Source organism: Polyergus mexicanus, unplaced genomic scaffold (assembly GCF_030449975.1).
Source record: "Polyergus mexicanus isolate NDT 795.1 unplaced genomic scaffold, iyPolMexi1.0 SCAF_9, whole genome shotgun sequence".
Classification (NCBI taxonomy): domain Eukaryota; kingdom Metazoa; phylum Arthropoda; class Insecta; order Hymenoptera; family Formicidae; genus Polyergus; species Polyergus mexicanus.
In genome coordinates, this window is record NW_027223329.1 from 5,418,549 (window position 1) to 5,433,392 (window position 14,844).

Here is a 14,844-nt window from a genome sequence, read left to right on the forward strand (position 1 = left end):
TGCAGAAAATTCTTGTACAACGTCAAGGAAACAAAGGAATCACGATTCACTGAACACAGAGCAGAGATCGCTATGTACGCAAGTTTCCTTCGTTCGGAACGACTTAGTTACGTGTCAACATGTGAGATATGCAGAAAATTCTTGTGCAACATCAAGAAAATTCAGGAGAAACGCTTTTCTGCGATCAGAACTGAAATCGCTATGTACGCAAGTTTTGTTCGTTTGGAACGTCTTAGGTACGTGTCAGTAAGTGAGATTTGGCGAAAATTCTTGTACAACTTGAAGGTCATTGAGGAGAAACGCTTTTCTGCGCACAGAGTTGAAATCGCTATGTACGCAAGTTTCCTTCGTTCGGAACGTCTTAGGTACGTGTCGGCAAGTGAGATATGTAGAAAATTCTTGTACCACATCATGGAAATTGAGTAGAAACGCTTTTCTGCGCACAGAGTTGAAATCGCTATGTACGCAAGTTTCCTTCGTTCGGAACGTCTTAGGTACGTGTCGGCAAGTGAGATATGTAGAAAATTCTTGTACCACATCATGGAAATTGAGTAGAAACGCTTTTCTGCGCACAGAGTTGAAATCGCTATGTACGCAAGTTTCCTTCTTTTGGAACGTCTTAGTTACGTGTCGGCAAGTGAGATATGCAGAAAATTTTTGTACCACACCATGGAAATTGATTAGAAACACTTCTCTGCGCACAGAGTTGAAATCGCTATGTACGCAAGTTTTGTTCGTTTGGAACGTCTTAGTTACGTGTCGGCAAGTGAGATATGCAGAAAATTCTTGTACAACTTGAAGGTCATCGAGGAGAAACGCTTTTCTGCACACAGAGTCGATATCGCTATGTACGCAACTTTCCTTCGTTCGGAACGTCTTAGTTACGTGTCAACATGTGAGATATGCAGAAAATTCTTGTATCACATCATGGAAATTGAGTAGAAACACTTCTCTGCGCACAGAGTTGAAATCGCTATGTACGCAAGTTTTGTTCGTTTGGAACGTCTTAGTTACGTGTCGCCAAGTGAGATATGCAGAAAATTCTTGTACAACGTCAAGGAAATAAAGGAAACACGTTTCACTGAACATAGAGCAGAGATCGCTATGTACGCAAGTTTCTTTCGTTCGGAACGTCTTAGTTACGTGTCAACATGTGAGATATGCAGAAAATTCTTGTGCAACATCATAGAAATTGAGTAGAAACACTTCTCTGCATGCAGAGTCTAGATCGCTATGTACGCAAGTATCTTTCGTTCGGAACGTCTTAATTACGTGTCAGTAAGTGGGATAAGCGGAAAATTCTTGTGCAACGTCAAGGAAATAGAGGAATCATGTTTCTCTGAACACAGAGCAGAGATCGCTATGTACGCATGTTTCCTACGTTCGGAACGTCTTAGGTACGTGTCGGCAAGTGAGATATGTAGAAAATTCTTGTACCACATCATGGAAATTGAGTAGAAACGCTTTTCTGCGCACAGAGTTGAAATCGCTATGTACGCAAGTTTCCTTCTTTTGGAACGTCTTAGTTACGTGTCGGCAAGTGAGATATGCAGAAAATTTTTGTACCACACCATGGAAATTGATTAGAAACACTTCTCTGCGCACAGAGTTGAAATCGCTATGTACGCAAGTTTTGTTCGTTTGGAACGTCTTAGTTACGTGTCGGCAAGTGAGATATGCAGAAAATTCTTGTACAACTTGAAGGTCATCGAGGAGAAACGCTTTTCTGCACACAGAGTCGATATCGCTATGTACGCAACTTTCCTTCGTTCGGAACGTCTTAGTTACGTGTCAACATGTGAGATATGCAGAAAATTCTTGTATCACATCATGGAAATTGAGTAGAAACACTTCTCTGCGCACAGAGTTGAAATCGCTATGTACGCAAGTTTTGTTCGTTTGGAACGTCTTAGTTACGTGTCGCCAAGTGAGATATGCAGAAAATTCTTGTGCAACGTCAAGGAAATAAAGGAAACACGTTTCACTGAACATAGAGCAGAGATCGCTATGTACGCAAGTTTCTTTCGTTCGGAACGTCTTAGTTACGTGTCAACATGTGAGATATGCAGAAAATTCTTGTGCAACATCATAGAAATTGAGTAGAAACACTTCTCTGCATGCAGAGTCTAGATCGCTATGTACGCAAGTATCTTTCGTTCGGAATGTCTTAGTTACGTGTCAGTAAGTGAGATAAGCGGAAAATTCTTGTGCAACGTCAAGGAAATAGAGGAATCATGTTTCTCTGAACACAGAGCAGAGATCGCTATGTACGCAAGTTTCCTTCGTTCGGAACGTCTTAGGTACGTGTCGGCAAGTGAGATATGCAGAAAATTCTTGTACCACATCATGGAAATTGAGTAGAAACGCTTTTCTGCGCACAGAGTTGAAATCGCTATGTACGCAAGTTTCCTTCTTTCGGAACGTCTTAGTTACGTGTCGGCAAGTGAGATATGCAGAAAATTTTTGTACCACATCATGGAAATTGAGTAGAAACACTTCTCTGCGCACAGAGTTGAAATCGCTATGTACGCAAGTTTTGTTCGTTTGGAACGTCTTAGTTACGTGTCGGCAAGTGAGATATGCAGAAAATTCTTGTACAACTTGAAGGTCATCGAGGAGAAACGCTTTTCTGCACACAAATTTGAAATCGCTATGTACGCAACTTTCCTTCGTTCGGAACGTCTTAGTTACGTGTCAACATGTGAGATATGCAGAAAATTCTTGTGCAACATCATAGAAATTGAGTAGAAACACTTCTCTGCATGCAGAGTCTAGATCGCTATGTACGCAAGTATCTTTCGTTCGGAACGTCTTAGTTACGTGTCAGTAAGTGAAATAAGCGGAAAATTCTTGTGCAACGTCAAGGAAATAGAGGAATCATGTTTCTCTGAACACAGAGCAGAAATCGCTATGTACGCAAGTTTCCTTCGTTCGGAACGTCTTAGGTACGTGTCGGCAAGTGAGATATGTAGAAAATTCTTGTACCACATAATGGAAATTGAGTAGAAACGCTTTTCTGCTCACAGAGTTGAAATCGCTATGTACGCAAGTTTACTTCTTTCGGAACGTCTTAGTTACGTGTCGGCAATTGAGATATGCAGAAAATTTTTGTACCACATCATGGAAATTGAGTAGAAACACTTCTCTGCGCACAGAGTTGAAATCGCTATGTACGCAAGTTTTGTTCGTTTGGAACGTCTTAGTTACGTGTCGGTAAGTGAGATATGCAGAAAATTCTTGTACAACGTCAAGGAAATAAATGAATCACGTTTCACCGAACACAGAGCAGAGATCGCTATGTACGCAAGTTTCCTTCGTTCGGAACGACTTAGTTACGTGTCAACATGTGAGATATGCAGAAAATTCTTGTGCAACATCAAGGAAATAAAGGAATCACGTTTCACTGAAGACAGAGCAGAGATCGCTACGTACGCAAGTTTCCTTCGTTCGGAACGTCTTAGTTACGTGTCGGCAAGTGAGATATGTAGAAAATTCTTGTACAACATCATGGAAATTGAGTAGAAACACTTCTCTGCGCACAGAGTCAAGATCGCTATGTACGCAAGTATCTTTCGTTCGGAACGTCTTAGTTACGTGTCAGTAAGTGAGATAAGCGGAAAATTCTTGTGCAACGTCAAGGAAATAAAGGAATCATGTTTCTCTGAACACAGAGCAGAGATCGCTATGTACGCAAGTTTCCTTCGTACGGAACGTCTTAGGTCCGTGTCGGCAAGTGAGATATGTAGAAAATTCTTGTACCACATCATGGAAATTGAGTAGAAACGCTTTTCTGCGCACAGAGTTGAAATCGCTATGTACGGAAGTTTCCTTCTTTCGGAACGTCTTAGTTACGTGTCAACATGTGAGATATGCAGAAAATTTTTGTACCACATCATGGACATTGAGTAGAAACGCTTTTCTGCGCACAGAGTTGAAATCGCTATGTACGCAAGTTTCCTTCGTTCGGAACGTCTTAGTTACGTGTCGGCAAGTGAGATATGTAGAAAATTCTTGTACAACATCATAGAAATTGAGTAGAAACACTTCTCTGCATGCAGAGTCAAGATCGCTATGTACGCAAGTATCTTTCGTTCAGAACGTCTTAGTTACGTGTCAGTAAGTGAGATAAGCGGAAAATTCTTGTGCAACGTCAAGGAAATAGAGGAATCATGTTTCTCTGAACACAGAGCAGAGATCGCTATGTACGCAAGTTTCCTTCGTTCGGAACGTCTTAGTTACGTGTCGGCAAGTGAGATATGTAGAAAATTCTTGTACAACATCATAGAAATTGAGTAGAAACACTTCTCTGCATGCAGAGTCAAGATCGCTATGTACGCAAGTATCTTTCGTTCAGAACGTCTTAGTTACGTGTCAGTAAGTGAGATAAGCGGAAAATTCTTGTGCAACGTCAAGGAAATAGAGGAATCATGTTTCTCTGAACACAGAGCAGAGATCGCTATGTACGCAAGTTTCCTTCGTTCGGAACGTCTTAGGTACGTGTCGGCAAGTGAGATATGTAGAAAATTCTTGTACCACATCATGGAAATTGAGTAGGAACGCTTTTCTGCGCACAGAGTTGAAATCGCTATGTACGCAAGTTTCCTTCTTTCGGAACGTCTTAGTTACGTGTCGGCAAGTGAGATATGCAGAAAATTTTTGTACCACATCATGGAAATTGAGTAGAAACACTTCTCTGCGCACAGAGTTGATATAGCTATGTACGCAAGTTTTGTTCGTTTGGAACGTCTTAGTTACGTGTCGGCAAGTGAGATAAGCGGAAAATTCTTGTGCAACGTCAAGGAAATAAAGGAATCATGTTTCTCTGAACACAGAGCAGAGATCGCTATGTACGGAAGTTTACTTCGTTCGGAACGTCTTAGTTACGTGTCGGCAAGTGAGATATGCAGAAAATTCTTGTACAACTTGAAGGTCATTGAGGAGAAACGCTTTTCTGCGCACAGAGTCGAAATCGCTATGTACGCAAGTTTCCTTCTTTCGGAACGTCTTAGTTACGTGTCGGCAAGTGAGATATGCAGAAAATTTTTGTACCACAACATGGAAATTGATTAGAAACACTTCTCTGCGCACAGAGTTGAAATCGCTATGTACGCAAGTTTTGTTCGTTTGGAACGTCTTAGTTACGTGTCGGCAAGTGAGATATGCAGAAAATTCTTGTACAACTTGAAGGTCATCGAGGAGAAACGCTTTTCTGCGCACAGAGTCGAAATCGCTATGTACGCAACTTTCCTTCGTTCGGAACGTCTTAGTTACGTGTCGGCAAGTGAGATATGTAGAAAATTCTTGTATCACATCATGGAAATTGAGTAGAAACACTTCTCTGCGCACAGAGTTGAAATCGCTATGTACACAAGTTTTGTTCGTTTGGAACGTCTTAGTTACGTGTCGGCAAGTGAGATATGCAGAAAATTCTTGTGCAACAACAAGGAAATTGAGTAGAAACACTTCTCTGCATGCAGAGTCAAGATCGCTATGTACGCATGTTTCTTTCGTTCGGAAAGTCTTAGTTACGTGTCGACATGTGAGATATGTAGAAAATTCTTGTGCAACATCAAGGAAATTCAGGAGAAACGCTTTTCTGCGCACAGAGTTGAAATCGCTATGTACGCAAGTTTCCTTCTTTCGGAACGTCTTAGTTACGTGTCGGCAAGTGAGATATGTAGAAAATTCTTGTACCACATCATGGAAATTGAGTAGAAACACTTCTCTGCGCACAGAGTTGAAATCGCTATGTACGCAAGTTTTTTTCGTTTGGAACGTCTTAGTTACGTGTCGGCAAGTGAGATATGCAGAAAATTCTTGTACAACTTGAAGGTCATCGAGGAGAAACGCTTTTCTGCGCACAGAGTCGCAATCGCTATGTACGCAACTTTCCTTCGTTCGGAACGTCTTAGTTACGTGTCGGCAAGTGAGATATGTAGAAAATTCTTGTATCACATCATGGAAATTGAGTAGAAACACTTCTCTGCGCACAGAGTTGAAATCGCTATGTACGCAAGTTTTGTTCGTTTGGAACGTCTTAGTTACGTGTCGGCAAGTGAGATATGCAGAAAATTCTTGTACAACGTCAAGGAAATAAAGGAAACACGTTTCACTGAACACAGATCAGAGATCGCTATGTACGCAAGTTTCTTTCGTTCGGAACGTCTTAGGTACGTGTCAGTAAGTGATATTTGTCGAAAATTCTTGTACAACTTGAAGGTCATCGAGGAGAAACGCTTTTCTGCACACAAATTTGATATCGCTATGTACGCAACTTTCCTTCGTTCTGAACGTCTTAGTTACGTGTCAACATGTGAGATATGCAGAAAATTCTTGTGCAACATCAAGGAAATAAAGGAATCACGTTTCACTGAAGACAGAGCAGAGATCGCTATGTACGCAACCCAATAAACACTGTTTTGTAACTTTTACAGAACATTTACAAAACAGCTGTTCGCTGTTGTGGTAACCGTTATGTCCACGATTAAGTAACGTTTAGATGGAAATGTCAGCAACATTATTCTTGTATATCAAACATAATAGATACATGAAATTAAAATGTAATAGATACATAAAATTTATATATGAAATTACATAACTATAACAGAACATAGTAAACACTGTTCTGTAACATTTACATAACATTGACAGAACAGATATGGTAACCATTATGTCAACTTTTAAAACGTAATAGATACATAAAATTTATATATATAAATTACGTAACTGTAACAGAACATAGTAAACACTGTTCTGTAACATTGAGAGAACAGATATGGTAACGATTATGTCAACTTTTAAATGATGTTTAGATGAAAATATCAGCAACATTATGCCTGTATATAATACGTAATAGATACATAAAATTTAGATATAAAATTACGTCATTATAATAGAATTTAGTACACACTGTTCTGTAATATTTATATATTATTTACAGAACACATATTATCTGTTCTAGTAACCATTATGTAATTTACAGGTAACATTTAGATCAAAATGTCACGTATTATATACAGCAACACTATGCTGTATATAATATGTAACAAAATGATAATAACAAATAACAAATATCTAAAATTTAGACATGAAATTAAGTAACTATAATAGAATAGTCTTTTTTCAGTCTAATCATTGATAAATATATATATTAATAATACATATATATTTATCAATGATTAAAATGAAGAAACTATTCTGCTATAGTTGAATATACAGCGCAAAATTATTGATTGGATAAAATTACTAATGGTTGTTTTTTTATTAAAATTAAGAGAATTAACTTATATTATTTATGTTTAGAAAATCGTGTATATATAAAGATATGGATATATATAACAATAAAAACTTGATTTCTTGAACAACTCTTTATTTCCACATATGCTAAATTGTTAAATAAATGAATCTTGTAACAAATTTATGAATAAATCTTTTAACAAAAATTATTAATATTTATAAAATTAATTTTCAAATTACAATTATAATGATAATTTAAATTATATTACATAATTTTAGATATTTTTTTTAAGAGAAAACTTTAAATATACTAATAGCTAATAATAATTTCAAACTTAAATAACAAATTGCACTTATATTGTATTAATTAATATACTTTGCAAACAATTAGAATCACAAAATTAAAAAGAATCAAATTCACGTATTTTTGCAAAAAAAATGTCATGTGGTCGTAGAACTGTTTAAAAAAAGCATTTTAAAGAGAAAATGTTAAGTTTTATTACAATTAATAGAATTGATGAAAAAATTGTTCTCTACGTACTCGCCTATTAAAGTTGAAGTTTTTTTCTACAATTACAAAGCTCATTTTAAAGTAGCACCACTTGTAATAAAATCTGTATAAGAAAAATCGTTAGAAAAATCTCCGTTAGAGCATTGGAAAGTTATGTTTTCTAGCTTTAAAATCTGTTTTAAATATCATTCTGTGATAATTTTTTCGAAAAGTATATCAATTTGAATTTCATCCTTTCTACGCCTTTTTACGCCGAAGTACAATAATTTCCTAATTTTGTTGCAAAATATAGTACACTAATAACAATTAATAATATTATAAATTAATTAAATTTAGAAATATTATAAATTATAAATTTATTATAATAGTAATTAATATGATAAATTTAAACTTCACGGTACACTCGAGTATTCGCGATATTATTTTTTGTTTTAACGCTATACATCAATAAGAAATGAGTTTTTTAGGCTTCTCCCCACATGAAAACTATAATTTTTACATCCATAAACTTTTCATAAACACACTTGTCAAAATCTTTGAGATTCATGTATGATTCGTTAATTATAACACATTTGTTAATAATATAAGTGTGTACCGTTAGAATAAATCTAATTTAAACAAAAATGGAAACGCAATTCGATTTTCATTTGAAAGAAAAACAATAAAGCAATTATACTTTTTGTAATTAAAAAGATTGTTAGATAAACTATTAAATGTATCAACATAATGCATACTTTAATTCTACTAATTCTCCTAAAAGAAGTATTTAACTCAAATAATGACGTTGAGAACTCAAAATGAAAAGAGTGCAGACTATGATTTTAGATTTTAGAACATAAAAATTTAAAAACTTAAGTATTTAACACTAAATCTACCGACAACTTATTTATACCAAATGCAGAAATTTTTAAACTTTGATAACGTTTTGACCGATTGTTTAACCAGTCGTGGTAGGTTTAGTGTTAAAATCATTCAATATAAAAAAAACATTAGTTAAAAAAAATATTTCTTATGTTAATTAAGACTCTAGGCCAATAAAAAAAAGATCATAAGCCGAAAGCTCATAGACTAATAAGAAAAAAGATTATAATGAAAAAATAATAAGCTTTTGAGACATTTAAATAACTTGCGGATTTGCTTCTTCAGAGTCTTTTTGTTGTCTGCTAAGCCTTTGACCACCTTGGCGAAACCATTCTTTCGTGATGTCTTCAAACTCTTTGTTTGTGAATTGATGTTGAGCCAAAATTGTTGCTGAATTATTAAAAAAATTTTACGTTAAATTAAATTGCATATTTTATAAATTTATTTATAAATATAAAAATATATTTTACCTTGTATTCCCGTCAATATAGACTTTAAACTACTTATTTTAAAATGATTACGTAGTCCTTTCCAGGATGATACCTTGGCAACTTCATTAGAAAATAAAGTTCGATATATACGAATTAAATTTTCTTTAGCGGACCCTCCGCCTATGCGAGATATATACAGCATCTTTAGAAATAAAACATACCAATAATATAATTTACATTATTCTATTTAAATAAAATTTGCATTTAAATAACTTAATTAAACTTACAAATTTGTTGTACTCATCTGCATTTTCTGATAAATTCTTTTCAAAAGCTATTATTTCATTTATACTCTTAAACGGAAAAGATTTTTGTATATTTGATGTATCCCTGGCAGAGTCTTTAGACTTATGTTGGTTATGTTGTGTTTCTATGTTTTTTAAACGAATATCTATAGTTTGTATGTCTAATGAAATTGTAGTTATAGCTGTACATATTTTTTCAAAATTATCTAAAAAATTAATAATATTGAGTAAACAATGCCATAAAGAGATATTAATAAAATTATAAGATAAAAAGTAAATACAAAACCTTCCATTTTATCTGACATTTCTGACACTAACGTATATACATCCTGCATATCTAGAAATATTAAAAAAGTATTAGATTACTCATAATAAACAATAACTATAATTTAAAAAAAAACCGTTTTATTATAGAGATAATAAAAATGGAATAAAAGAATTAAAATAAAAATTACTTTTGTGAGGTACTATAGTTCCATCAAGAATTTCCATATCAATATTATTAATAATTGTTGAATCCAAAATATTTGAGATTGATTGAATATTTTTGGCTGATTGTGAGACATTGTGGATTGATGGTGGATTTGATATAATTGAACGTGAGTCATCAGAATCAGATTCAGATTCATTATCATAAACTGTATTTAGTGACCGTTTTGTGCATGACTTCTTTATTTGATTTGTATTATTTTCATCGCTTGAAGAATAATTCGTTGCTCTTTGTCTAGCCTCATCTAATGAATCTTGATTAGGACAAAACCGTAATTTACAAATTACATTATTTTTTTAAAATATTAAAAAAATAATTACATAAATTCTGAAGTAAAATATAAATTACCATAATATCCATGAAATTTGATAGGATAAAGTGTCCATTTAGGATTATTAGTAACAGGTGGAGTTTGTTTCACAATAAACATGTTTATATTTTTTACCGATGGCCACCAGCATTCTGTTAAATTGGAAGAAAGCCATAAAGATGGAACTTCTGATACGATCTCTTCTTCATTATTCCCATCGCTTGGAAAAGTTACGACAGCGAAATTTTTTACCATTATTAATAATCTGTAAAAAAGTAAAACTTGTTAATTAATTTAATATTGTTTTCAATTATATATTCTATCAATATGAGTACTCGCCATAAACATATATCTTGTTGGTGCAGTAAAGGCAAGATCACAGCTTCTTCGTCACATAAAGGCAGTTTTACACATTTTAATTTAATATCAGACAATGGAATAGTAATTAACTCATACTGTGACTCGTTAATTTTTTTAATTCCGATATTTAAAGAGTTGCATGGAATGCGAAAAAATGATTTAATATTTAAATACTTTTTGCCAATAATGTAAATCTGTTTATTTTTAAAATAAATTGTCGTAAGTGAAATCGTTGTACCATCTAACAAAAGACAACAATTATCAGCAGTTCTTGTACTTAGATAGAAACCTTTACATTGAACTGATTTTATTATCTTTTTGCCATTTATAATACGTACTTTTGGTATTGGATAATTCTTTTCTACATTTGTTATATTAAAATTATCTTCTTCTTTACAACGATTGACTAATTGTTCTAATGGCCGACTCGAAGATCTAATTCTTGATTTAATTTTTTGCATATAATTTTCGAACTTAAACGCACTAAATTTATCTAACACTCCCCATAATTTTACATAATAACACAAATGAATTAAATTATGAACGTTATATGATAAATATTGACGACCATATAATGTGCAATAATTTTCAACAAAATACAATAATAAACTGTGTGCATAATCAAGCAGTTGTACGCAATATTCTTTGCTACATAAAATTCGAATTGCTATGCTCAGACTCAAAAAATGAACATATTTATCACGTGATAATTTTTTAAAAAAGATTATTGGCCCAGTATATAATAATAATTGTCTTAATTCGGTGGCTTTAAAGCGATCAACCTCATCTAATTTCCTTGGCTTTCTAGCAAATTCCTTAGGTAGGAATAATGACATAGATAATAAAGAAGTTGAAGCAAGAGTTATCTGAGTTGCAACCATACGAACATTATGTTTACCTTTAATCCAAAACTGCAACAATTTTTTCATTACTCCTAATAGTACGAGATGCATGTAGTCTAAAGGAAATTGAGTAACCATTCCAATGTTTAAATCTTCAAGATTTTATGGTGATTTTATGGTGTTCTTCTTGTTTTCTTAATTTAAAAGATTCATCTGATCTTAACATTGCATTAATTTCTGGGTACGTTACTCGATTTTCTATGTAATCTCCCTCTTGAATACAATTACCGCATCCAAAATACGCATTATGTCCTTTAGTTCCCTTGATAAACGATTTTGCAGGAGCATCGCAGATAAATACGTTCAATTTCACAGTTATTTTTTTGCCGTATTCTACAATGCCAGTTCGGAAAATTTCTAAACAATCATCCTTAAAATATTTCAAAAAAGTATTGCAACATTTTGGCTTTTCAAAACCATGATAAACACCAATTATAAACGGTTCGGTGTAAATATCTGCAACTATACTACCTAAAATAGGCCAAAATTGACTCCCAGAAGATTTTGTTAAAGGAAGACCATCTATATTCACATTAATATTTATCTGAGATGGTAAATTATTTCGACAATAATGCTTACGAATAGATTTTTTCAAACTATCATCTAAACCTGCATGATAATATTTTCCTGGTGTCATTTCAATAATGTCTACTTGTTTGGGCGTTTGAAATAGAGTTCGAGCATCAATCGGAACATTATGGCCGTATTTTACTAGAATTTTCAGTAAACTACTAATAGCAGAATGACTGACACGATTTTCAATAGCCCATAATCGGATGTCGTTAATAAGTTCTGTTTTACAAAATTCTGTTTTAGAAAATTTATCACTTGAAATACTTAACTGAAGACTATTTTTATCAATACTAATTTCCGAATGTTCAGAAACTAAATCATGATTATTTTCTGTACACTTATGAGTGTTCATTACATTGGAATAATCGATATCAATTTCTTTTAGTACATTTTGCTGCTGAGGTAATTGTTCGATGTTACCTGGCCCATTCGATAAACTTACGATATTATTTTGAATTTCCAAATTTGAATTAATAGTCATTTGGCAGATATTACGAAATTTTTTTAAGAAAATACGTCGCCGCTGCCTTGGCGTTAAAGAATTAATGTCTAGTCTTAATTTTGATTTGGACATAATATAATTTTATAAAGCAATAGGAAATAGATGAATTGCGATTATGTATACGAATATAGGTTTGGGTTTGCCTGATATTATTGTTTATATTATATTTTCCTTTTTCACTGAAACAATATATAGGAAGCTTATATGGAGAATTAAAAATATTTTGACAAATAAAAAATGTTTTAAGACATTTGCAGTTTTTTATCGAAACAAACTAATTCAATAATTAAAATATAATTTATGTAATATTTTAAGGACGCTAATAGAAAATTTCAGAAAAAATGCAATCTATGTTTCTTAAATAGTATTTCATTTATATATGAAAAATTTGATTTCTCACAATTATGGTGAAACAACCTACATAATTTTTTAATGTCTTTTAACGGAAATATTTTTGTAATGTATTTTGGTGTTGTAATTAATTAAACACGAATAATTTTTTTTGTTACGTTGCATGTTATTATAAACTATAAATTATAAATTAAAGTAATTATATAAGCATATTGCACGCATAATATTTACAATTTTTTAAGACCTATAACTTCATTATGTAATGACTTGTAATAATTAATGCTATCATGTTTGAATATTTTATACTTGAATAAAAATCAGTTTACATCAAATTAATTCACGATCAAATACCAAATTGAAAAATTAAGACTCATGCATAGAAAATATTTATTAATTATAAGATTCTATTTCATTTGCAAAAAATTATTATGAAAACAGTCAATAATAAACTTTCAAAATATATGAAGTATTCGAAAAAACATATCTACAGTTTTTTCTAATGCAGATATCTTGTTCAACAATATAAAAGCTATATTTCATAATTGATATCATTTATCATTGGAATTACCATTACGATCATTATAAAAAAATTATAAACCGGAATTTAGTATGCCGCAATGCAATAAAAAATAAAAAATCTATAATTAAGAAATGATGTAACTTTACACTCGAAATATTCAAGCTTCTGATTCAAAAAGTAGTGCAAATAAGAGATTTCTTGTTTTTCTCATTATATGACCGTGCAACAAATATTGTAAAAAAAACATGGGAAAAATAATGTTGCATAAAATAAATCGTACTTACTATAAAAATGCCAAAATATAAAAATAATGAGGCAAAACTAGGTGTATCTTTCGCCGGCACGAGGTCCTTTGTCCTTTGTTAGGCGCACGTGGTTTTCAGTTTTCACGTGGTACGCGATGTATCTTTTGTTCACTGCACAAGAGGAATTCAATCTTTAGCATAGCTTTTTTACCACAAGACAACAATTATCATTTGTTGGCATTAATTATTAAGTTAATATTTATTTCATACTTACCAATATCTCGATACTGTTCACACTTTCAACACAATTTTTTCACACGCACAACTACTGTTTTCGTAGATTTGGCCATATTGAAAAGTAAAGCCTAGCGCGCAGAAGCTTGGGATGCTTTGTACGATGATTGCGCACTAGAGCTGCGTTCGGAAACATTACCCGTGTGCACACGAGCGACGTTCTATCTTTGTTTAACTTTTGGTACATAACAAAGATAGAACGACACTCGTGTGCACACGAGTGATGTTTCCGAACGCAGCCTTGCACGCATAGACATAGTATATCTAGACCGAGCGTTTGCCTTTATTTAAGGAGTGGGGGTAAAGATACACGTAGAAAAGGACATACTCTGTTCCGTGCTCCTTGCGTTCTCTCTCGCTCGCAAGTAGCAGCGACTATGTCTATGCTTGCACGTATACTTAATACGACTAACAATAAGCCAATCACAGACTTACCCCCTAGGGCATGTTCACATAACTTACACAGATGCATAATGTAGAGAAAAATTTACTAATTATGCGTCTTGCACAAAGAACATAAGTAAAAAATTTCAGTAAACGTATATTTACTTAATAATTACATAATATTCTATATGTTATAAATGAACAAAACAAAACTATGACGTATCAGTTATGTCAATAACGTAATGAATCTATAATTGTTACATAGAAATGTTATGTCATTTTGTCGTTACTCTATTATGTAACATTTATGCAATTTGGTGAACATAAATGTGTATACTCTAAAAGTTTCGTGAATGCCACGTAATTTTAACGACATAATTGACACGTTATGTTAAATATACATAACATTTATGTATTTTGGTGAATGTAAATGTGTATACTCTAAAAGTTTCATACATGTTACGTAACTCTAATGATATAATTGAAATGTTATGTTAAATACGTAACAATTATGTATTTTGATAAATGTAAATGTGTATACTATAAAAATTTCATAAATGTTACATAAC

General features: G+C 32.8%; 1 pseudogene; it reads right to left on the reverse strand.

Annotated features, from left to right (window-relative positions):
- Positions 1-7,692: 7,692 nt before the first annotated feature.
- LOC138936494 (uncharacterized) lies at positions 7,693-14,482 on the reverse strand (annotated as a pseudogene).
- Between the last annotated feature and the right edge of the window lie 362 nt (positions 14,483-14,844).